A 25,823-nucleotide genomic window follows, 5' to 3' on the forward strand; every position below is an offset into this window, starting at 1 on the left:
CCCCCGATGAGGAATAAAACAAATTAAGTTCACAAATACAACTTGAAGCTAGAAAGCCTCACATTGCACCTAAAGCCTTTAACAGGAATCAGGCCACTTAACAAGGAATTTTTTTTCTCTTATTGGGAAGCTTTATTTCCGAGCACAAGCGACAAGCGTTTCTGCAAGGAAGCAGACATGGATCACAGTTAGGTGCAGCCCTGCACTGCTGAGGGGAGAGTCTGACCTCATAAGTTCCTGTGGGGGATCTGCTTTCCCCTTCCCAGCAGCACTGATGCTGAGAGCCGTGCTCCTCAGTTCCTTCAGAGGAGGCAGCACCCTGCATCCTCCATGCACCCTGGCCCTGCTCTGGTGGTCGGCTGAATCACATTTTTGCCATTTTGTTGGCCTGTAGAGCAGGTAACTGACTTCTGTGCTATTAATGGCCCAATTCTGCAGGCTCTTGTAATTGCAGAGTTGTGCTTGCTTCTGGCTCATTTGCTTCTGGCTCATCTGCAAGTCGGGATGCAGAGCTGATTCCTCTAATCCCTCCTCCACAAAGAATTGCTGCTGGTTTCTCAGTTCTGCAGAACTCAGGTTGTGCTGACCCATCTTGATGTTGCTCCTGATGTCGTAATGTGATTACTTTCCCCTCCATGTCATTCAGCTGTCGGTGGGCTCTGCGCTGATGAGACTTGAAGCAGCCCGGCTTGGTGGCATGGACCACTGGCTGAGATAATATACTGGTGTGAATAAATTAGCCCTGCAGCAGTTCACACAAGAGATACAGAGTTTGAGTTTTAGTGGATATATGTATTTTTTTGATAGTTCATTTCTTATCACCTTCTGTTCATTGTAACCATCCACCCCAAATTGCCAAGGAAGCTTTCAGCCTGTTAATGATATGCTTTAAATATACTGTAAAAACAACATACATTAACTGTGAAGGAGATATCTTAGGTCATTTTGTCCATTCCTCTGTTAAGATAGATTATTTATTATTTGTGTTTCTTACTACTTTGTCTACTACTTTGTCCAGTCTGAAAGTGCTGTTTATGAATTTCTTTGAGAATTTTTCAGGCCAAGTTTATCCTTGGTATAACATAAGTTATTGAAATTGTCTGATCTTTAGAGTAGAAGTGTTCTGCATTAAGATTATTACTAGTTTCAAAGTGTATTCCTTGATTTCTCAAGGTGTCCTTCACAGAGTTTCCTAGTGCTGCTCAGACTAAGTAGGCTATCAGTTCCCATTCACTTTTCTAATAACAAACTGCAATAATTTACCTGGATGGAAAAAAATTAGCAAGCTTGTATAAGGCCTCCCAAGGACACATATTTTCAGAAGTACATTGCCCTGCATTGTGGTTTCTGACACAGTAGGGATGGACAGAATGAGATGAAAGAAATTATCAGTCTCTGCTTCTATTTTAGTTCTTAAGATTTTTTTTTTTTTTTTTCTCTGAGTACAACAAACCCTGAGCTCCCAGGATAAACAAAAATTTGGCTGAGCACCAGCCAAATAAAACCTCCCTTAACACCTTAGGATTGTGCCCTGTCTGAACAAACATCCTGGAGGGAGTTTTCTGAAGCTTTCTGCCTTTGCCTGACCTTGTGTCATGGGAACTGAAGGAGATTTGATACTGATCTTGGGCAAGATGAGTTGCTCCAGTACCGACTTCTCTGTATTGTATACCATAGCATGGGTTTATAATATGACATCCTGAGCTGGTCGTTAACCTGACTGCAACCTGAGCTGAGGTGTGCCCTCTGAGAGGTAGTTAGAGCACAGGAAAGTGGCTTTCCTTGATTAAAGAGAAACTGAGATGAAAGTGTCAAAAAGTTCCACTTTTACATGTAAAATTTACCTGCTATCATCACGGACCTGTCATGCGTTCTCCACAAAGCATTGGTTTTACAGACGAGGGTGCAAAAGCAGCTGAACACGTGCTGAAGTCCACTGGAGAGGGGGGACAGATCCCCACTGCACATCCTCAAAGGTGCAGCAGAAGGATCACTTGCTCACTTATGAGCTACATCTGCTCAGACCTACCCAGCCACATAGTTAATGTTTAGATTAAAGAATCAGACATGATCAGATTACATTTATTTTCTGTGTTATGCAGCTCCATGGAGTACCAGAAAGAGAGGTCTTTTGTAAGCCAGCTGCCTCGTGGCTCTTATGGTAGACTTACAAAAGTGTCTTGAAATTTTGTATGAACACACCCATCTGTATGATTTCCTTGGTGTACAGAACAGTGTGCACTTCTTCGTTTCGACAATGGTTCAGGTCTCACTGTTGTCTACGATTGCAAAAAATCGTATGGGTGGGGAGCTAGAGTTTACATTTGAGGGCTTCTGTACCACTGAGTGGGTCTTAAGAAATGCTTAGTTTAGATATTTGAGGGTCCTGGCAATGGGACGACTGACAGCTCAAGCTTGAAGGACCCGAAAAGCAGTGAGAATTTTATTCTTAGTTGGGTTTTATCCTCATGCCTTGAATTTTAGCCTTTCTCAACACCAGCAGATACACCAGCATCATTAGAGGCTGCTTCTTCAAATGAAAAAGCCCAGAACTGGAGTATATGGTTAATACATGGTGATGCTTTCTTATGTTATTGTCCAGTCATTCTGAAATTTCTCTGCAGAACTCCACATTCAAAGTTAAAGGTAATATTCCTTTTAAGGGCCAAATATCGACAAAATATTTAAGCATGTTCTTAACTTGATGACATTTCACCTCAACCTTGTGTCACTCAGAACATAAAACATATGCATTACTGCTTAGGTCCTATGGATCGTTAGAGAGTTTATGACCTCCATGTTTCATTGAACAAGCCTGTTACTTTTATAATTTATAATATAAATAATACAATAAATGCGATAGAATAGGATATAATATGATAGAATGTGATAGAATGTGGTAGAATAGGATATAATATAATGTATTATAATGTAATATAATGTATTATAATGCATTATAATGTATTATATTGCATTATAATGTATAATATAATATAATATAATATAATATAATATAATATAATATAATATGTGATATAAAAGGATATAATATGTGATATAAAAGGATATAATAAGATATAACATGACATGGTATATTAATATACAAGAATATACACTAACATAACATAATATAATATGACACAATATTATATGATTAACATGTTTGATATAATATAATGAAAAATTATAAATTATATTACATATTATATATAATGTATTATATATTTCATGTATTATATATATGTCATATATTAATACTTTTATAGTATTACTATTATAGTATAATAGTATGTATTTATATATTATATGCAACATAGACAACCTATTTAAATATTTATTAATATTTGTTTTATATAAAAGATTATATAATATATTGCATATAGTATGTACTATATGTACTCTCTATATAACTATATGTATAGTCGATATATTATTTAGTATATATTTTTAGCAATACAGTATAATTTATGTGTTATCTGCATTTTACTCCCTGCATGTGACGCGGTGAACATTGTGTCTTCAGATTAGTTTTCCAACTGTTGTCTAGTTAAGTGTGTAAAAGATTTCACTAAAACACACTTTTTGCATGTTTAAAACACTGAATCAATATTCTCCCTTCTCAGAAAGAAGGCATAACGTAGTAATAACGGAACAAATGTGTGAACGGGCTGTCGTGAATAGGTCTGGTGAGTTTTAGTTACTGTACTGTTAATCAATTTCCTGGGTTTAGGTTGTTTGTTTGTTTGTTCGTTTGTTTGTTTTCTTTAACCTGAATACAAACATTATGGATTAAGAAACATCTCTCATCCAGGAAATTTAAAGTAATATACACAAGTTACATGTAAATTATGTGCATGGTAATTTACTTTGCTATCTAGACCCTGATTTCTTTATCAATGTAGTCGAAATTATATTTTTGAAGTCAAAACTACTCCTGAAATCAAACTGGAGGACTTTTAATCCCTTTCCTTAAAACATGTATTAACATAATATTTCTATTACATAGTTAATTTCTATTATATGTGCTCTGTTTTGTGTACATTTCTATATAAGAAAACCAGATAATGTTCTTTCTATTGAATTGTAAGTCTGATCCTTGTTCTCAGAAACAAGTATGAACTATGTAACTGAACGATTTGAAGCACGTTAGGTAAATGGAATATAATCTTGTATAAATATTTAAAATGTTTTCTGTATTTATAAGGACGATTCCCTTGAGGAAACACAGTCTCTCAGGATAGGAGTTAATTCAAAGCTAAAGCAGAGCAGCTGACTTTTCAAACTCCCCCACACTGCTGAAATGTTGATTGATTCAGGAGCTAGTCTGGAAAGTGATGGTGTTGACGTTAAAAAAAAATAATAATTATTCACCCTCAGTAAAATACACAGAAAAGGGAACCCCACAGTAAGGTCTAGTCCCAACAGAGATGTCACACAGAAGATGAGTGATTGCTGATGAAGAAAGCGTGTTTGATGGTTTTATGATAGATTTTTGCTATTTATCCTCATTCTGAGCAAGTTGGAGCTTGTCAGCCAGGAAGGAAGACCCTGCTAAAGGTGAAACCTGTTGTTAACAAGTTAAAGCTTGCCCTGAAGTCACTATCTCGGGGACCTGCCTGGGGACAGCACTGCACTCCAGAAGGGACACACTCTGGTGCCACCTGAAAAAGCTAAGAGATGAGTGATTTCACTAACAAGAACTGTAATTAAATGGAATCTTAACCATCCATAACTTGGTCAATATCGAGTTTCACGCACAGACTAGGCAATGCAGTTTCTATATAAGGCTACAGCAGGGACCCAGACCTCTCTGAGTTGACATCGTTGAGTATCAGAAATGCAATTATCTCAAAAATATCTGTCTTAATCTTTCTGAGCCTCTCTTTCATTGCTAAAAAAGAAGTTAATGATAATAAAAAAAATCTTAGAGTGCTGAAGACACCTCCTTCATCCTCAAAACTGATCTTTCATGAAATATATTTTTCCATAGTAAACAACAGTTTAAAAAATATTAAGTAAAGCTACATTTCTAATGTTCTCTTGAAAGGAAAGGTTAATGTTTTGTTATGGTAATTTTTAACTAAAAATATATGTAAAAATTTAAAAGAAATAAGAACTGTGCCATTTTTAATACTGAATATTGTTCTATAATTTAAGTGTCACAGAAAGTGACAGCATTTTTTTGTTGTTGTTCATTTTGTTTTGTAACAGAAAGAATGGAATTTTTTCCAGAGAAAGCAGCAAATACAAGCCTTCCCTTCCACAGGTCCTGCTGTGGGTGCTGTTATTTCTAGTGTTCAACTCCTTAATGTGTTAGCATCCCTGGGTAGAAAAATACACAATTATCATCATTATCATAAGTAAACTGTACCATCTTTTAATTCTCTTTGTTATTTTTGCAGTGTTCAAAGAATGTTCTAAGTACCTTTGCTTTTCAAAATGATATATCAGGAAGCTCTTTACCAGAAAGTTCTCAAAAGAAATCCTGCTTAAATTTCTTCATGTTTTACTGTTTTTGTAGTGATTTAAATTTTCATTTTAAGCACTTAAGTTTTGAACACATGACTGGAGGCACTTCTGCTAAAATGTACTACTTTTTATTGAATTACTATCTGAAGAACTTACCTGAGATGGGAACACCACTGTGCTGGGAACTGTGAAAACACTTTGGGCTAAGTCCTGGCCCATTAAAGCCAGTGGCAGAAATCCCATTCACTTCGATGGAGCCAAGAGTCAGGTTTCACCCACAGTGAGAGACGGTCCTTGTCTAGAAATTCTAGACCTCACCGCTCTTGGGCTTTGGCAAGTGAGTCAGGAAACCTCTCCAGCCACCCGTACACAGGATAAATACTCCAAGAGGTTCCTATCAATAGGACTCAAACACAAATAAACAAAACCTAAGGATGTGGCCCATGCAACAGCCCAAGTCTCTTTGTCTCTTTTCTGGAACTCTTCACAGGCCCCTCGATTTCTAATTGAAATCTGCAAAATGCTAAATTCATTATTGTCTCTCCATTGTGCTCTTCGTCAGAGGCAAAGGCTGTTATATGTCACTGCTTGGTATCGGCAGCACACAGTTAGACAGATAGACGCAGACTTCATTTACTTTTGGAGAACTATTCTTCCTGGAGTTTATTGTTTGTTTGGTTGTGGGTTGGGTGTTGGTTTTTTTTTTGTTTTGTTTTTTTTTTTTTAAATAGTCTCAGACTAGAACTCCCTGCATCTTTTAGCTCCTATTTTGGAAATACCTCCATGGTAGGAGACTCCCAAGTTCATAGCCTCTACAGTGTTTTCAGTTTGTAAGGTTTACAACATGACATATTTTAAGCCTGGATAGTTCCACTGAATGAGAAAAGTCACAGGTGAGCATGTTTTGCTTCACATCCTTTCTTATGTTGGAGATGAGAGGCTTCTAGAAGAGGAGGAAAAAAAAGTTCAAGGCTTCATCAAGGAAACAGAAAACTTGTCTATTTGCCCCTCAGAGTGCCTCTTGCTTTTTCTGAACAGATCCATTTCAGGGGAAGCAGACTGTCTCTACTGCAATTACGGGTATGGGATGGCAGTTTTCATCCGAATGAAGTAATATGGATGTGAAAAACAAGTAAATCATGCTGATCATCCAGCCTGCCCCCCTGTTTTGGCAAGATCTTTTGCTGACTGAGATGAATTTAAACCTGCAGTGGGTGTGTGTAAAGAGATAATATTAAGAGTTCCAGTCAGAAAAAAAAGGGCCACGCTTTCCAGCATGTGAGTTAACTGGCTATCTTAGGTAGTTTAAGAAATAATACTGCTCTTTCCTACAAAGGTTGTCTCACTTACAACCTAAGAACATCACACCTACCAGTTAAAGCATCTTTACTGTATTCTCTCTGTCCATGTAGATACTTTCTCCTGAATTTCTTTCAGAGGTAATGAAGAACTGGTAAACTCAGCATTTCATGGTGTTTGATCCATATTCTACTGCAGAATGTACCAGGTAAGGCTCTAATCTACTTCCATTTGCAGAGTACCAAAACCAATCAAGTTGCTCTTTTGACTGATATATTTTGGCTGATCTGCATTGTATCAGATTTATGGGATTATGAAGTTTTAGAAGAATGGATTATTGAAAGTCTTAAAACTGTTTTTTATCACATCTTACTCTGTCACCAGATTTCGTATTTCATTAGGCTTCTTCACATTTCAGTTCCATCATTGTTCACAGAGTTCAAGGGAAAAAAGCCAGAGAAGACTGAGAAACATAAAAGGAAAATATGAACAAAATAACCATCTCAAGCCAAGTGTTGGTGGGAGGTGTTATGTATAATAGGGTAATCCCATGTTCCTGCAATAAAACAATCACATGATAGAGGATAAAGAAGAGTCACAAATAATGGTGGGAAAGTCTTCTATAAAGAACTTCAAGAACAAGTATAATTAACAAAGACATTATTAATTGTGGGGAAAAGCACTTTGACCAGCCTTCCCTATGATTTAGAATGTTTACCAATGGTGCACACACAGTTCACCAAGCCAATAAAAAGCAAAGGCTATAAAAATGTTAGCAGAGGGAGGGAGGAGCCTGTGTGTTATGCCTCAAAGGGCAATTTGGTAGTGCTGAACAATCTTCTTAATTCACCCAAGTGTGATTTGTATTTGTGCCCAGAGCAATGTTTGATGTAACCTTGCCAGTCTGTGCTGCCTGCAAGCATCATAACATACTTTTTCTGTGTCTTAAAGCTACCAGCCTACAGTGCCATGGACCGACCCATGTGATGTTTCCTTCCTTTTCCCAGAACTATAATGCATGAGAAGTCCTCACAAGGTAAAGTTCAGTGCTTTCTTTCATCATTTCTGCACCAAATTTCTTTGTGGATGTTGAAGTCAAGTGTTCCTCAACTCTTCTAGCTGGCATAAGAAATCACAGCAAAGTTGAAGTTGTCACCCCAAGGAGAGAACCAGCTTGAAAAACAGATAACAAAGTGGCCAAGTTAAGAGCCACACACTTGCATGGTGATTACTTTGGCATGCCACCAAACTCTGGGAAGAAGGGAAAGGGACAGAAGAATTTTCTATTGGCTGAATGTTAAACTGTCATGACTATCATGTATGAAAATTATCTGTTACTATTGAGAGAGTCTTTTAAAGATACAGAAGGCTAACTCTCTTCAGACTAGTCTTCAGGCTACAAAACCTCCAGCCATCTACAAGGACAGTGCCACAGCTCTTCAACAGGAAATCTGCCTGACAGAGCCACAGGAATATTTATGTGGGGCCAAGGGCTGGTTTGAAAATCCCTGAAGCATTCCATCATGTTAAGACCTGTGTTGATATGATAAGGGCTATGTTAGTTTTTACTAGCTGGAAACTATTTTTATTTATGTCATAGTGTCACAATGATATATGACTATCTTTGCAAGTCTAAATATATATATATGAGGACCTTTTATTCTTATTTTTAACTGTAACTGTCTAAAATATTCCCTGTCATAACTAGAGAGAAGTTAGCAAAAAAGGAATTGAAAGTCACAAGAAAGTTATAAAGCAAATGAAATTGCATCTGAGAAAGATCTTATTGAAGAAATACATACTACATATTGTCCCTAGTACCAGTGTCTAGAAATCTGGCAGCTTTATCATGTATAGCTCTCCATCTTCTTTCAAAGCTTCTATCCAATCCTGATTTAAATATATAAATGCTATTTAATATTTGAATGAATAAGGTCAGTATTTTCACAGATTGTCTCATATAGCCTGGGGCCTGTTTCTGTGCTAAGCTGCACATCCGTTTACAGTCGTATCATAGGACTGGGTATACAGAAAGCTCATTGTTTGCTAGTTACAAAGAGAAGCCTACTAGTTCATGAAACAAAACAATTTTTAATTCTGTTGCACATCCTTCAGCCGAATCATGTCCTCAGAACAACAAATGATCACCGCAAAATGGTAAGTGGACCTGGGGACTGACAGTAGTGTCCTCTAGAAAGAGCTAGTTTCAGAAGTTGCTGCTTATTGTTGTCTAAGAGCTCCAGCTTATGTTCAAAAAACCCCTCATGATTCATTGCAAGAGACCCTTCCCACTAGACTGAAACTCCAGACAGCTGTCAGTATTTATCTCACTATGTCCATTATTTTATCTTAGTGTGCAATCAGACAAAGTGAGAGAAAAACACACACACACAAGTTTATGAGCACTGAGCCCACATGAGGCATATTTGATATTTTGGCAGTAAGCTTTCAATTTTCCAGCTGTGCCAAGTCAAGAAACATGCTAGAAAAAGAAACTAGTGCATAATTAAGTCTTCCTTTTTTTTTTTTTTTTTTTTTTTTTTTTTTTTTTTTTTTTTTTTTTTTTTTCCGCCCTTGGAGACTACTCAGTTGACTTTAATTATTCTCTCTCTCTTTTTTTTTTTTTTCTCTCTCAGCTTGGGAAGTTATTTTGTTTTCAATTTTTTTCAAGTGAGCTTTCTCACCAAATAGGTTTGTTTAAGTTCTCACCATTCTCCTGATTACTAACAAAACAATTCAGCTTTCAAATACCAAGCCAGAAAAAGAGCTATGCACTGGGGAAAGGAAAACAGGGATGCAGCACTAATATTTATTTTATTACTATCGATTTTACATTGTCAGTGCTGTTAAATGGCTTGGTATTGCCATTTCAGTCATGGGTCCTCCCCTCTGCTTCCCGCTCCTGGTTATGATCTGTGTCCTTTTCTTTGTTCCTTACAAAAGATTATCCTCTTGTCATCTTCCTTATAATTCAAACATAAGATTCTTTGTACAGATGAGTGGAGTTACTGTAGGGAGAAGACAAAGATGTTAATAACAAAAGTTCTTGGACTGTGGCTTATCTTAATCGCTCTACCTTTTCTTCCAAGCAGTAGTCACCAGGAGGCTGAATCCAGAGCATGGCATTCTGAAATACAATGATTAGTAAAGAAACTTCTGAGGCAAGATTACAAAACCCTCAGTGAAAGGTCGAATACAACTGTAATTATTAGAATCCTAGAGCAGAATATATAGGTTATTCTGCTTTCCTATCTGTTCTAGGGAGCATTTACATTTCACAGAATCGTAGAATAGTTTAGATTGGAAGGGATCTTAAAGACCATTTAGTTCCAACCCCCCTGCCCTGGGCAGGGACACCTTCCACCAGCCCAGGCTGCCCAAAGCCCCGTCCAACCTGTCCTTGAACCCTTCCAGGGAGGGGGAAGCCACAGCTTCTCTGGGAAATCTGCTCCTGTGCCTCACCACACTCACAATGAAGAATTTCTTATGTCTAATTTACGTCTACCCTCTTTCAGTTTATAAAGCATTATCCCTTGTCCTACAACTACAACCCCAATCCAGAGTCCCTCCCCCCTTTCCTGCAGCCCCTTTCAGCCCTGGGAGGCCACTCTAAGGTCTCCCCGGAGCCTTCTCTTCTCCAGCTGAACCCCCCAACTCTCTCAGTCTGTCCTCACAGAGGGTGCTCCAGCCCCCTGAGCATCTTCATTTTTGCTCACTTAAAGGAAAACACTAGTTTGCACTACCTGAAAGTTGGGACTTCTCAGCCTAAATATGGGTCCTTACTGAAAAATCTATGATGGTCATAGCTCTGGGATCTCAGTACTATAACTTGTGGATGTAAAGTTACTCACAGGTTCATACAGTATTTACAGAGACAAAGACTATAAGTTATTACTGAAGTGAGGTCTGCAGGTTTCACTTTTGCCAAGTATCAGACATGGTGGCTACACTACAGTAATAATGTAAATGGGTCAGTGCCTGTTGCCTCTCCCCAAGGCCAAGTGGCAAGTTGCGTTTGGGTCCACAGACCCAAAGTTTCCTCCCTGCCCTGCCAGGGCAGTGGGCTTCTCTGCCCGGCTGTTGAGAACTAGACCTGGTCTGTGTCACCTGCAAACCATGCACAGGTCATAGCCATGGGAGCACTGGTTGTCACAGTGTACGGCTGAACTGGGACATAAGCTTGGAGTTGGACCATGTGAGTAATGCGGGGTCCACGCTCAGACCTGTGCCTTGTCTGCTTTTACTGAGATATGTTGATGCTGGTTTTGTGTACAGTGTTGGTTCAGGTGAACCCCCCTCCCTGTCTTTGGTAATCATGTACCTTCAGGAAAAAATGTGCAAAAGGCCTTGAACCATTCAGCATGAAGAGGAGGTGTTCAGCTGCTGGTAAGTAGATGGAATGAAAATAAAAATACAAAACACTTGATGCATTTCATCTCTTTGCACTTCTTCAATGGCACCAAGAAGGCTCTAGATCAAATAATGTGAATGGTGCTAATTAATCATCAGATTTAGTCTTGGTTTAGGGATATCAGGGAATCTATGGTCTTTTGATTCATGGGAAGAGACTCATGTAATCATACATGTGACAAAAATTGTTTTTTAGGGAATGGATTTGTAGGCAAATCCAGTTAATAGTTTTAGCCGAAATAAAGGGTGAAATTTGAAGTTTTGAAATATGTAAAAATATTTTTTTAACTCTGAAAACATTTTGTCCTTTTTTTTTGTAAAAAAATGTGTATTTTCCTTTTTTTTAAATTAAGTTCAGAAAATGAACTTGTGAGTTAAATGAAAGAGGCTGTGTGTCTCAAAATGTAATGTTTTCAGAGTTTTCTTTAAAAAAACAACAAAAACTAAAGATCTTTTTTTTCCACCTAAGCATATTTTCTTCCTCATTTAAGAAATTTGTTCATTGAAAGACAACAACTGTTTTTTCCCCCCAGGCCTAATTAGGATCTCCTATGCTGTCATTCACACTAAAAGATGTCTTTATCTCATATCTTCCTGAACACAAAGCCAAAAGTTTAAAAAGAGAAACTATTCAAAACAAGTAACTGCTTTGTTGGACTAAACTATCTTATGTTTAGAAAAAATGTAAGAGAAATTATATTTTATACTGTATCCTGAAAGTTGTTAAAGAGAGTACTAGTTTCCTTACTTTGCAAAATTTAGCTCTAGATGTTCAGCCAGATAATCTTAGTGCCTTCTGACTCCTGTCCTCATATTCAGAAAAGATTTTTCTTGGGATCCCAAGAAGAAAGAATTGCCAAGCAGTCAGATTTTATTTTTGTGATTACATTTAAATAGAGGTTGAGATTTGCAGAGATGCCTAGATCCAGACATTTTTTTTCCCCGAGAAATGAACATTAACTTGAAATTGCCAGACAAAAATATTTTCAATCCTTTTTCAAAAGATCTTTTTATATATCCAGAGTATTAAGGAAGAGTCTGGTGTTGGTAATTTTTGTTTCTTCATTTGTTTTGTATGTTTCCTACAAGGAACAGAAATCTGAAGCTTGCACCACAAACTGAACGATAGCTCAAGTCAGTTCAGACAAAGAACAACAGGGAGGAGGAATGTATCCACAAAATTAGTCAGGAGGGGCATTTCTGCCCACCAGAGAAGAATTCCTTTTCACCAGCTGTGATATCATTTAACAATGACAGCTCTCTGGTTTGTAAGTGCAGCATGTGTTTTCAATGCCTTATTTGCAACTGTTTTCTGAAATGATGATTTAAGGTCACATCCTGCTCGCTCAGTCCGCTCACAGTTTCTGTGGCTGTGTCGAGACAACTGCCATGAGTAAGGTGGATAGGCTTGTGGCCTCCAAGGGAAAATTCCCAGTGCTTCAGACCTGGACCCATCCTTAACCAGTAAGAGTGAGGGAAAAACTTGCTCTGTGGGTGGCCTGGGTCAGCCACGTCTGTCTTTGAAGTGGACCACACTGGCCACAGTTGGTGACAAGGTATCAGATGAGACAGCAGTTTCTGTGTTCATAGACTGTCCCTAAGGTTTTGCTCTGAAGGCATCACAAATACCTTGTTAACAACATTTTACAGGAACCGCTTTGGGAAGGGAAAGAATCGGAGACATTCCCATGAACTTTGTTACCCCTTCTTCCCCCCACCCCCCTTAAATCTTAGTCTTAAAGCAGCTAGCATGTGTCTGATGAAAAGCCACTAATGTATATGCTCATCTTGCACTAAGTGAGACGTAGCTGGGTATTTACATGGCTGAAGGAATGCTTGGTCTTTCTCAGGGCCAAGAAAAATAAAGTCACCAGCCACCCCCCATAATGAAAAATGAGGTGCTGCTCCCAGCCATCTGCTGCAGGCCTTGCAGCATTGCTTGATTGTTTGTTTGTTTTATTTTTTTATAATGTTCTAAAAATCAATTCAGATTATTTTGTTTCCAAAGCCTTTGCCCCTAAAAAGGCAAACAACTTTTTTTTTTTTTTTTAAATAAAAATATGTACGCTGGGACATCTGTGCATAATTTTTAAAGACCATGGTACAGGGGAAAGCAGGTTAGTTTGGGACAGGCTGGAACTACATGCTGACAGCAGGAGATGCAATGAGGGCTATTGTCTTTGTTAAAAATAAGTAAATAAAAGCTGGAAGAAATTCTTCCATTAAATTGGAAACAGCATTATCCAAGGAGTCTGCAGTATTAATTAAATCACGTAGCTCTTAAAATACAATTTGTGCCATCATAGCATTTCATTCTAGGGCTTAGGTGAGAGATAGCAGCAAATATCTGATTCTTGCCTTGAGCACAGGGAGGTGAGGATGTTTGAACAAAGGATTACTGTTTATGAAAGCCTTGAACAAGGGTGAGGGGGAAGGAAGCTTGCTTTGTCAGTGAAAGAAAAAATACTTATCACTGAGGGCCACTGTTTTGCTGGGGGCTCAGCCTGCAGAAGAGGAAGCCTACCTGCCAAAAGTGCAGTGATCTGCAAACAACAGGATGAGCCGTTGCTGCTGGCTGTGTTTATAGGAAGGTAGATGTTTCTGTATGAGATAAGGCTATTGCTCTTTCAGTGTAGTAACTCCTGTCTGGTATTGGCAGGACCAGATGGTTCATGAGTAGATGCAGAAATCCCTGTTGCAAATAATAAAAAATCACTGATTTGAGAGATTCTGATTTTTTTTATAGGGTGTATATTGTCTTGTGGTAGAGCAAAACCTGCTGAAGCGAATAGGTTCCTCAGCCCCAAGGTGTCACTGGAAGGGAAACATTCTCAAGAAATACAAGCTTTACAAATATATACATTTTGAAATGTCAGGGCATTTCACTGCAAGTTTAATCCACTTCTGCCCATGCAGCTATGGTGATTGAGAAGAGCTTTGGTCCAGATGTGCATAGCTTTCATGAGTTGGACACCACAGCCTACTACACCCATACCATTTAAACCCCTGAGTCTGCTCTACTGTACAACAGGAAGGAAAACTGTTTTTTTCTAGGAAATATGTACCTGCAAAGGAGCCCAGGACATGAGAGAGATGTCAGTTCCCATGATGACTTTATGGATGTTCACACTATTTGCAAAAGAAAAAAAATTGTTACAAGTCAAATCACACAGTCAAATCAGTTAGGCAATCCCTGGTCAACTCGAGTGATTGACTGGTGCTCTAAGATGTGAAGCTTTATGTAATTTCTCAGAAAGTAAATTCTCTATGCAACTATAGATGTTTTGCTAAAGCATCTAAAGCCTAATTACAGTCTTCCTAAAACAGGGCCTCAAAATTTCTTGAGGTGTCAAAAGAAAAGAAAACACTGATTTCATCAGTGCCCACTGGAGTATCTTCCCTATGATGGTGGATTTGCCTTCACTTCTATTGTTTAAAGCAAACTTGACTGTCCCTTACCAGGAATCCTTCTGTCCAATCACCACTTACTGAGGTTGGTGCAGGAATTATGGTTAGCTACAAGAAATAGTTATTATAATGGTCAGTTCTGTCCTAGTGAAGATGTATATACTAACCTCCTTATCAGAATTCTTTTCCCGTCAGTTGTGGGCTCCCCTCTGTGAGTATCACTCTGAGAAAAGGAGTTAACTAGGCCTAAATTGTTCATTCCGAGTTTTCTGACTGCAATAGGCAGAAAATTCCTCCCCCCCCCCCGACCTCTCTGATTTCCTACTGTATTTTTGAGGTTGCTCAAGGAAAATACATGAGCTCACTTTTTCCTAAGAGCTCCATGAGACAGATACCTGCGTATGAGATCTTAGCTCCATGTCATGGTTACACTCACAGGGCTTGGGACAGTGTCAGTACCTCACCCGACAATATCACTTGGGAACATTTTCTATTTGCTCATGGTCATTGCAGAGGACCTCTTAGCTGATTCGGGGAGTCTCTGCTCTGGGCTCCATCAGATTTCTTTTTACCAAGTTTCATTAACTATATATAAACACCATCCAGTCCCCACTGTCTTACACAAGTATGCAGTGGCCATGATTTTGCATCTGCTGAGCCTGCTCCTTATCCCTACTACTGCTAGTGTAAGATACAATTTTGCATCTACTTTGGTGTTACAGATTTCTGTATATGGGTATAATTTCAAGAGATGGACTCATCTTGACTTCTTGTTTAACAAATACATCCACTCCATGTATGTAGATTTGAATGCATTCTTGTAAAAGTCTAACAAATGCAGACTAAATTCCTTAGTTCTTCTTTCGTAAAATATACTGAAGAACATTATCCTGTGGCACAAAAGTCACAGTTATGAGGAATTTAATTGTAACGTTTCAATTTAAAAGTCTTCCATAACTTGTTAAAAAATAAATGAGTTTCCCCCACTATTAAATCATATTAAATTTTAAATAATTGTGCTCTTCTGTTTGCAAAATTAAGTTTGCTATCAATAATGGGCTAGGTAAGTGTAAAGTGCAAGGTAACGTTTTTTGGTACAGTATGAGCAGACCAGCTACATATTTAGAAAGTATATTCTGCCATATATTAAATACATCTCATTATTTTGATAAATTGCTATAGAAGGTGATGGTAACAGGTTGACAGACTTAGAATGGATGACCCCTAACCCCTCTGCTTTGCTCAGGGCTCTTCCATATCAAGAGTAAAGGAAGAAAGACAGTAGGCAGAATGTGAAGTTTGCAAACATCATTAAAAATACGCTATTTCCTTTATCATAGATCTGTTTAATAATATTTAACCTCTTTTCTTCTTGTCTCAAACTGGAAATTATGAAAGTAGGGTAAAATCAGAGATACAGTATTTCTGATTTTTTTTTTTTTTCATACAGGGCAGTTAAGGGCAATAATGAATCCTGCTGTGTGAAATAAGGGTATAATTTCTGATGGATTTGTTCAGCGACATAAGAACAGACTGCTTGCTTTAAATATTAACATAGTTATGAACTGGTAAATTCCTCTTTTCACTATTCTTAATTATTCTTATTAGTCAGATGGTCTCTTCACAGGGGACATATATACATGTATATGAATTCCTGTTCTGTCTGATGTTTTAGCATTGAAGGAGTTACTACCCAACTCAGGAGCGGTGTGGGGTGATTAACAAAGTGCTGATACCTCATTAGTGCAGCCTGGTTGCTAATATGCACAATAGCAATGTCATAATAGCACTGGCAACTCAGTGAGCTGACAGCCACATTTCATTAGAAGATTTCATCAAGCTGTTTTCATCTGATGATCTCAGAATCTGTGTCCTCGTATGCAAAGATATAGGGCCAGGCAATGCAGGTTGGCCAGGTATGAGCAGATAATTATCTGTCTATTGGATTGCAGGGAAAATATTCTAGTTATTTACTGAAATAATTAACATCAGGATTTCACTGTTTGTATCCTCCTTGCTATTTAACAGAATTCCATTTTTTGTTAGAGGATAATGCCCATAGAAGAAAATTACCTCTGATGCATGCCTTCCATACACATACAAAGGTATGGGCCCTCACAGGCTTCTCGCTCTCAGTAAAGGGAATTTGGGATCATGGTAGATGGTTCTATAAAAATATGACTTTAGTGCTGTGAGGATTATCAGGGAACAGTCAGACAAGGCAGAGCACCAACAGCTATGGTTTCCCTGCACACTGCAGTTTGAATACTTGTGGGCGTTCCATCCCAAAGAGGATCTAGGAGAGGGGTACTAACAAGGATGGCAACCTTGAGCAGAGGTGTGAAATGTCTTCTGCTTGCTGTGAAGCTGAATAAACCATTCTCTTCAGTTTATAAAAGAAAGTGGAGGGGAAGTATAATAGAGATTTATAAAGCCATAAATAATACGGACAAGTGCCCTCCTGCTGCACTGCATCTCATGCTTTTGCCACGAGAATTTTCCGTGAGAAGTGGCAGAGAGAGGGCAAGGGCCTGTGTGGACATATGGTTGCATTCAGTGTGGCGTTTTGTCTCTCCTTACTTGTTCCTTCCCAGACAAACACAGCTCTTCCAGTGGTGTATGGGGGGAAATACTCCCGGGTGTGGGCAGGTATTGGTTGGTATCTCTGAGCCCCGGCTCCCGTCCCTGCCCTAGCAGCCTTGCCCCATCCCACACCTCTTGTCACAGTCGGGTTCTGCCATAGCACCTGCCAGTTTGCAAATAAAATGAGGCATTTATTTTTCTGTAGCCTTCCAACAACTTTGCCTAGAAATTTCCCAGGCCTGCCTCTTCCCCAAATGTGAATCTTTCATAATAACATCTGCTTGTATGAAATGAGATAAATGCCCATTTGTGTGAAACAAGAACAATAAACGGATGTCACTTTCTGTGTAATACTTAAGGCTTTAATTGCATCCCCCCTCTTAAAAGGGAGGGGAGGTGGTTGTGATAACAGGCTGTTTATCTTACATTTGTCAGCAATTAGCCTGAGAAGGTGCTTGTCCTGACAATTTTCTGATCAGGAGCCAGGGTGCAAGGGAAAGTCTTTTGTTTCGGTGCTTTTTCTTACTGCTGTTAATCCACTCCCTTTGATTGATTATTACCCATATGGATTGTTACCAGAGTGGGATTATTTACAGTACTGATAGGGAAAGGCAGAGGGGATCTGGTTTATTTCTTGCTTGATTTACAGACAAGAGTAAAGCTAGGAGGGAGGGAGGAGTACATGGACGTGTTTCTTTGGGAGCATTCAGCTTCAAGTTCAACTATTCTTTCTCGGATTAATGCATCCGAGTGGGGTGTATGCAGCATCCAGGGTTATTTTTGCTTAAGCCATGTGCAACCACAGGAGAAAGGGCCACTGCAAAAAGGATGACATCAGTTTTTCTAAAATTCCTTAAGTGTCCTTTTAACTAGGTTGAACAGAAAGTTGACAGATTATAGATGGCTTTCAGAAGCAGAGAAAGCTAGAGGGAGACAGATGATCTTTTGAAGATGGAGTATATTGAGCTCTCTCACTACAAAATTATAAGGGTTTGATGTTAGGTCTTCTTTCTCCCCCAAATTTTAGACTGAAAACCTTACTGATGGGTATTGCACTGTGTTTTCCAGTAGTTCTAAGAGTTGCTTGCCTGATGTGGTTGAAAATATTTACAATTCTTAGGACACCATGTCTTAAATCCACTGATGATGTACTCCAGGTGACATCAGTGTAAATTTGGCTTGGCCAGGGAGGGGGAAAAAAGTCAGTGTGAAACTGCCTTGTACTAAACCTTTAAATGAAGCAATGTAAAGCTGCCAAAAGTATGAAGTGCTTTCATTCTTTCCAAAAACAACTCTGAAAAGAAGCTCACCGGTTCCTAAGTTTCGGTTTAACTATTTCAAGAAAATGAAGAATAATCTTTAATAATGTTAATGAAAACATTTATGATGAACAAATGCACTAAAAAAATGCAGAATTTTTATCTATGGTTCCTTATTATAACAGCTGAATAAAGATTTTTTTAATTTACTTAATGTGAGAAAAAGTATATGAGAATTTTTCTGGAGTTTCTTGCTATATGTTTATCAGCTCTTTTCTAAAACAGTTTCAAAAGAGCAGTGCTGAGTTAAAGGGTTCAGCTTTAGAAATTACGGTTGTAGAATACTGGGAATAACCATTTGACAGAGCATGTACAGATCATAACCATTCAGACTTTGGTTTGTAAATTTATTCCATTGATATTTTATGTTCACATGCACCAGACTCTCAAGTTATAGTTGGTACTTTGGGAATTTTTAGCAAAATGGGTCACAGGTGAGTGAGAAGCTTGAGACATATAGAAAAGGTGTTTAAGGGTATGGCTTAGTCCAGGGGTGAAAGTTGTGTGGACAGACCTCTTGTAAAACTTCCTAGTTAAGGTATGATATATGTAGGGAAAAGTGTTTTCTTTGTACCAACTATAGGAAGAAATGTAGCAGGGGTGAGCAAACAAACCTATTTTTCTGCTCAGGTAGCTGCACTTATGCCAGAAATTTAACAGGATAATAATGCTGCAATCCTCAGAAATTGCTGTTCACTTGAATAAATGAGTAACAGAATTAAACAGGGTTGCAAATAATTTCCAAGTTTTTTTGTTTTTTTTTTTTTTTTTTTTTTTTTAAATGTGATTACAAAGTCCTGAAATTCTTATTTTCAGCTTGATTCTGTTTGCAGTTACTGCTCCAGGATCTTTGTTTTGTCAGGGCTGAGGTCTAGTAGTTTTAGGACTTTTTTGCATTCCCTTACCCCAGTAAAACTACCAGAAACAATCTGTGGAAGAAGTTAAATGAATATGTACTATGCTGCATGAAACTGGTAACTGGGCACATGGATTTGAGATGCAGTTAGGGAACAAAAAGTTGCTTATGTAAGGGGATAAGTGGACTAAATGGGACAGAATTAAGAAATGGAGGTTTTGGGATGTGTATCAAGAAAAAAGCTTCCTAACGGGTAGGATAGGCTGAAAATAATCATTCACAGTAGGCATTGCTCAAGACAATTTAATCAGATGGGACAAAAAAGACAAGAAATGACTGAGTGAATCCAACTGAGCATTTCTGTCTCCTTACATACATCATTGAAGAGTGCAAAAGGGAAATAAGAGGCAAACATTTTTGAATGAAGACACTGAAATCAGTCCTCATGCTCCCAGGGAGACCAAGATCTAGCTTCAAAAAAGGATTTGCTTGCTGGCCTAGGTGTGAAATCGTGAGCTTTATGTCCTTACTCCTACCCCGGAGACTGTGCATTTTAACATCATCCTGCTGCATAGACTTCCTCTAGGGATGGAGGCTCAGAGAGCAGCCTCCTCCACTAACATGGTCACCGACAGGAGATTTTTGCTCCCTTTTCTACCCCAGGAGTGCTGAGAGCCTTGCTAGTGCAGCAGCCCCGTTTCAGAGGTGAGGGTGGGGGATGTTCTCACCCTGCACAGCCTGATTATCACAGCAAGCCGCCTCAGGACCATCGGGAGTCTCCTGGTGCACACTGATTCCAGGCCCTTCAGCTCCAGATGGATGACTGCTCTAAGATTTAGAACTGTGCCATCCAAAATGTGATTCTGGTGTCATACGTGTTTACTAGAAATAAAAAGGATTTGTTCCTGGCTGCATTAGGTGCCCATGGTTTTGTAAGAGATTGTACACAGAAGAACGTGAGAACTGTGGCCAGATCAGGCTGCAGAGGGGACGCGTGGAAGTAACGTGAAGGCGCAGCTGGGTGTCTGCATGGAAATAGGACTCTCAGTTCAGACAACACCTCAGGCTAAGGCTAGAAGCCCACAGTGTGGTTTGTTGCTGCCAGGGCTAAATGACAGCCAAGTGTGAGAGGGTTTTTTTTGGCTGGACACTCTTTGGCTGGTGGTAGATCCACCAGTTAAATTGTGCCAGGGAGTGTTATCGTTTATCCCCAGAAGGGACATGGGAAATGAGAAAGACCTGTCTCAGTGCACAGGCTCTCCAGAATTGTCCACATTGAACAAAACCACAAAGTTTTGGGTTTCAGATGAAGTTTCTCTTAAAGTTTGATTCACTGAGTGCAATGACCCATGTAATGCCTGCTGAACTTTTTTTCCCAGACCAGAGGGAAGTGAAGCATCTGCTGTATTACACGTGTATTATATGCATGCAAGTGTCTGTATTTCCTGACTGACACACCTGCATCAACTCAGGCATTTAATCTGCTTTGATTGAGGAGTCCCTGTGGATTTTACACAGCGAATCCAATGGGATTCAGACATATTGCAGCTTCCTCCCTCCATGGATTTGAAGCAATTTACAAAAGCAAACCAAAGAACTTGTCATAAACAAATCCTTACCTCATCTCTTCTATAGTATCCTTGATTAGGATTTTTAGTGGGTCATTTTGCAGTTCCCCTAAAAGCCTGCTAAGACTTTTTTTTTTTTCCCCCCTTCATGTTTGAAACAAATGGGAGTTGTGTAGATACAACCACATACAAAGTGTTGGAAAGCTGCATGCCTAACTCTGTTGAGCTGAATTACAATGGGTTTGTTAGAACAAAAAAGTAGAGATGCAGCTAAAGCCTGAGCACTGGCAATTTCTATAGCTGCACCATGCCCAACTCTTTCTCAGTCTGTACACAGTGTTGTCAAGGCTCAGGTTAAACAAGTGGAAATACTAGGGGTGAGCAGTATGCAGATGTCAAAGTCTATTCCATTGGGTGCTTTGTGCCTCAGTTACTGAAAACATGAGAATAAACATGAGAGCTCTTGTTAGAAAACAAAAAAACCCTACCCAACCCAAAATCTAACATTTCTCATGAGAAAAGGGGAGGAGTCTTCTGAGACCTTTGTCACTATTTCTCCTTCTCCGTACATTCTTCAGGAAAAATAATTTCTTCTTATCAATTAGTTCTGAAAAATTTTCAAGGAAGCTGGTAGAAAGTGTTGTATCATGAAGTTTTAGGGGAAGATTCAGTATTTTACTACAGTGCATGTTCAGCATAAATTTCAGTGTCACTAATTAGAAAGGAACGTATTTTCTTTCACCTATTTACTTTTTTTGGTGCATATATGTATTTCCAGTTTTGACTATTTTATCTCTTAAATTGGAAAAAAAAAATAATGTTTTCAAAGTTCTTCTCTTCCTTCCAAGTTAGTTACTCAAAACCAAAATGTATTCATTTTTGTCGGCATCATTGCTCATCTTTTAGGGGCGATCCACCTTAGGTGTTTGTTGCATAAGGACATAGGGGAAATGTTGCTGTTTAGCCTGAAAGAAAGAAAGACCAGAAGGTTCCTTCTCCATCCTAAAAAAAATTTCAAAACCACTTGTGGGGAAGGGTAGGACAGGAAAGGAACATGGCAATGCATATCACATTCATGTTTATATTAAGAAGAAAAGATATAGGTGGAAACCAGCAACTACTGAGAAAACAACTGTGCAAGCAGAAGAGGTTACTTGTCCTTGGTCTTCTTTGTGTGCCATCATCACCTCTCCATCAGAGGTTAGCAATGAAATTGTTCATCAAATCTGGAACTGCCAGTGATATGACTGCTCCTGAAATCACATTAGAAAAAAAAGTCAGATTACGTTAAGTAGTGTAAATACATCTTGGCAACCTGGCTATTTGTAATGGTTAAGCAAAGTCAGCTGACATGCCCAAAGCAAACTAGGAGCACTCAGAGGAACAGTTGTATTGTCAGACTGGATGTCAGCAAATTTAGCAAGTGGACAGCAGTGCTGAGTTTGTGGGGCATCCTGGGGTGGATACGCAGAGTGCCTGCAGTCCTAGGGGCAGGTTTTTCTCAGAGACCAGTATTAAATTCAGAGTAACCTTCCTTAGATCTTCACATTTGTTTACAGAGCTTTAGTTAGCCTGAAGTGGTACCAACTGTGTAGTGTGACAAAATTACAATAATTTAATGACAACCATATGCTGGAAGCAAAGTCACCTCAAAATCTGAATAGATCTCTTCAAATCAACAAAAGTTCCCTTCCTCCCTGTTTCGCACTATTTTTTTTTTTTTTTTTTTTTTTTTTTTTTTAAGTGTAGACTCTGTCTAAGGCATTGATCAAGAGATCTTCATAGAGTTCCCTTCACTGGTGACAGTGGCCTTCTAGATATCTTCTCTTTTAGACATTTTTTTGCTATTTTTGAAAGGGATTGAGAAATTAACACTCTTCACAGATTGTTCTGGCCCAGTGAGGCTCCTTTCTAGTAGTAATACTGGGATAATGTAAAGTCAGGGCTTTGGAAGAAGCTGGATATCCATCCCTCGACAGCCATATTTGACAGGAGATGTGGAAGGTTTAGTCAAACCCGTCACAGGGCAGAGCGTGCCTGTTCATGGATTTCATTAGAGAAGCAGAGCATGAGCCAGGCTTTTTGAGATTTACGGTCTTTCTGACAAATTGGATTGAACAGAGAGCAGAGACTGATAGATTTTAAAGGTCAGAAAGAACTTTTATGATCATCCTGAGCCGAGTGAACAATTGACAATGAAAAAATTAATAATTTGTTCAATAGTATTAAGTATTTTTAAAAATGCTAATCAAGAAACAAAGGGATAAGATTTATGAAAGTCATAGTAGAAAAAACCCTACTAATACAATGTTCCTGCCTTCCATAAGACAACCATATTTTAATTGGAGGTGCATGGTTTGCGATCTCTTTTTATGTATGCGAGGAGAATATGTTCAAACAGTTTATGTTTTTTGATTCGATAAGCTGCTTCAACCACATTTTCTGATCTGTAATTGGTAATCTTCACTGTTTGGTATCTGCCATTCCTGAGCATCCTGAAGAATGGTGAGAAAGCATGAATGCATCCCAAACCAGGACACAGAGCAGCAGCTGACTACATAGATGTCACAACTCATTAAAAATGAAGGCAAACAATGTCTGTATTAAACATGGAGATTGAGTTTCTGAAAGTTGTCTTTTTGCCTCTCTAACATCATTAAAGATCACACAACAGTCGATAGATATCTAAACTGGGAAGACCAATCTCTATCTTTTTGGCTGGAAATACCGAGTGTCAGAATTCTGCAGCATCGTCTGAAAGAGTCCCATCTAGACTGTTCTCAGATTGGTCTGAAACAGGAAATAAGATAACTTTTTTGGGATGCAAAACTAATTCTGTCACTTTGGAGGGGGAAGAACAAATTGCAGGACTATTGTGCCAGCCCAAGAATAACAGTGTTCTTATACCTCTTCCAGAAGAGTCTCACAAAGTTTCCAAGTGTTTTAGTCACTCTGTAAGAGCATGTAAAGTTTTGGAAGACATAGAGGAAAAAACAGGAAGTGCCAACTTGATGAAAGTCTGTTTTGTCCGTACTGGTAGGTGGGTACAACCACAAATAAATGATCTATTTACAAAGAACATGTCACACCATGCTGCTTGTTCTTACAGTCTTTACTTGGAGCTAGATTGGGGATTACAAACAGGGTTTTGAGAAGACCAGGACATCTTGTTCTAGGAAGAACATGAGGACATGTTGTCCTTCCAGTCCTCCTCTGAAGCACGATCACTGCCCAAGTTCCTTGCCAGAGGGAAGGGAAACTTATGCTGTTATCTTTACAGGTGAAATATCCTTGTATTTTGGAAGCAGTAGCTTTTTTTCACTGATGCAGAAAGGGTCTTCATCCATCCAGGTTGCCTGCAGCAGAACCAATGCTTTCTGACTCATTGTGTCCCCACCGACTGGCTCTTTGAAAAATAATTGGTTTTGTTTGGTATTTTTCTAAAGCACACCTTAATCAATTCTGCACTTTCACTTACCGATTTAAACAAAAAAACCTGTCACAGATACAGCTTCGTACTTTTTTTTTTTTTTTTTTTTTTTTTTTTTTTTTTTTTTTTTTTTTTGGTGTGTGTGTGTGTGTTTGGGGGGGTTGGGGAGCGGGCGAATTGCACACAGGGATGTATTCCAAAGTTATGTCAGAAAATCCGCACTAGAGAGTTTCACTTATCAAGACTTCATATAAGTCATTTTGCTTGGGTTTAGTCCCAAGTACGGCTTTCAGCTTGGATGTAAGCAAATGCAAAGCAAAGCTCTTTCTTTTGAAATCCCTCAGTTTGGTATATTTTTTTTGCTGACACCATAGCAAAATGTAAATATTGTATAAGTTTTCTGCAACTCTGCAGCTGACCCTGGATACTCTAATCATTTGTCTCAAGTTCAGTCTAAAGGTTTCTGACCTGTAACCAGCCTTTGGCTCTGTTGTTCTGATCTTCAGGATGTAACAAAAGCAAATAGTGACAGATTTCATTCAGTAACTGCCTAAAGAACTGCTATAGCCATTGTCAGATAAATAATCCTGTTTTTGGAGGATAAACATTAATTTATATCATCGAATTAAGCACCTATCAGAGAAATAATTGAAAAATTCTCTGTGAGCTACATCTGGGGCTTAGAAGTACAGCTCCTGTTCCACCATATTTTCTGTGCTTATAGAGAAGATTAGTGGGTATCTGCTTTCAATTACTAAATTAAAATACAATTAACCAGTCCAAGTGAACAAACAATGATTTCTTTAAAATCTCATTTTTAAAATGTAAAAATGTTTGTGGGAATAAGATTTCCATGGTTAGGATGTTTTCACTTAAGGAACCATCCTGTGAATTACCACAGAGAACAGGCTGCTTCTTTCTTTTCTTTCTTTCTTTCTTTCTTTCTTTCTTTCTTTCTTTCTTTCTTTCTTTCTTTCTTTCTTTCTTTCTTTCTTTCTTTCTTTCTTTCTTTCTTTCTTTCTTTCTTTCTTTCTTTCTTTCTTTCTTTCTTTCTTTCTTTCTTTCTTTCTTTCTTTCTTTCTTTCTTTCTTTCTTTCTTTCTTTCTTTCTTTCTTTCTTTCTTTCTTTCTTTCTTTCTTTCTTTCTTTCTTTCTTTCTTTCTTTCTTTCTTTCTTTCTTTCTTTCTTTCTTTCTTTCTTTCTTTCTTTCTTTCTTTCTTTCTTTCTTTCTTTCTTTCTTTCTTTCTTTCTTTCTTTCTTTCTTTCTTTCTTTCTTTCTTTCTTTCTTTCTTTCTTTCTTTCTTTCTTTCTTTCTTTCTTTCTTTCTTTCTTTCTTTCTTTCTTTCTTTCTTTCTTTCTTTCTTTCTTTCTTTCTTTCTTTCTTTCTTTCTTTCTTTCTTTCTTTCTTTCTTTCTTTCTTTCTTTCTTTCTTTCTTTCTTTCTTTCTTTCTTTCTTTCTTTCTTTCTTTCTTTCTTTCTTTC

At 38.3% G+C, this 25,823-nt stretch overlaps 1 long non-coding RNA gene across 3 annotated transcripts in view; it reads left to right on the forward strand.

Moving 5' to 3' along the window:
• Positions 1-25,823, forward strand: part of LOC113490338 — a 66,525-nt gene that overhangs the window by 18,157 nt on the left and 22,545 nt on the right. For all 3 annotated transcript variants that reach the window (XR_003400205.1, XR_003400206.1, XR_003400204.1), the window contains 2 exons: positions 6,907-6,976; positions 7,720-7,804. This is a non-coding gene — a long non-coding RNA (uncharacterized LOC113490338). The remainder of the gene's footprint in view (positions 1-6,906; positions 6,977-7,719; positions 7,805-25,823) is intronic.

This window comes from Athene cunicularia, assembly GCF_003259725.1.
Source record: "Athene cunicularia isolate RWA chromosome Z unlocalized genomic scaffold, athCun1 chrZ_part3, whole genome shotgun sequence".
Lineage (NCBI taxonomy): Eukaryota > Metazoa > Chordata > Aves > Strigiformes > Strigidae > Athene > Athene cunicularia.